General features: G+C 48.1%; 1 protein-coding gene across 1 annotated transcript in view; it reads left to right on the top strand.

Annotated features, from left to right (window-relative positions):
* Positions 1-430, top strand: part of SCARB1 (scavenger receptor class B member 1) — a 56,799-nt gene that overhangs the window by 38,007 nt on the left and 18,362 nt on the right. The window lies entirely within an intron of this gene.

Here is a 430-nt window from a genome sequence, read left to right as displayed (position 1 = left end):
TGGAGGTGTTGTGCAGGTGGAGGTGTTGTGCAGGTGGAGGTGTTGTGCAGGTGGAGGTTTTGTGTAGGTGGAGGTTTTGTGTAGGTGGAGGTGGTGTGTAGGTGGAGGTTTTGTACAGGTGGAGGTGTTGTGCAGGTGGAGGTTTTGTGCAGGTGGAGGTTTTGTGCAGGTGGAGGTGTTGTGTAGGTGCATTGTTAGAGGAGCATTGAAGACCATGCAAACACCAGGCTGCGACCTACTCTTCAGAACGATCAGGGACAGTTGGGAGTGAATTGAGAAGGGATTCTCATCCATGTTATTGAACGTGGAGGTTGAGGGGGCATCTACAAATCGCCGTTGGGCACTTTGGGAAATCTCACTGTCTTAGTGACAGGTGAGAATGATTCAGTTTTTCTTTCTTTTTTTTTTTTTTTGAGATGGAGTTTCACTC

Source organism: Sapajus apella, unplaced genomic scaffold (genome assembly GCF_009761245.1).
Source record: "Sapajus apella isolate SASKATOON/1434 unplaced genomic scaffold, GSC_monkey_1.0 scaffold2, whole genome shotgun sequence".
NCBI classification, from domain to species: Eukaryota; Metazoa; Chordata; class Mammalia; order Primates; family Cebidae; genus Sapajus; species Sapajus apella.
The sequence above is the reverse complement of the archived record's forward strand: the minus strand, read 5'-3'. Positions and strand labels throughout refer to the sequence as shown.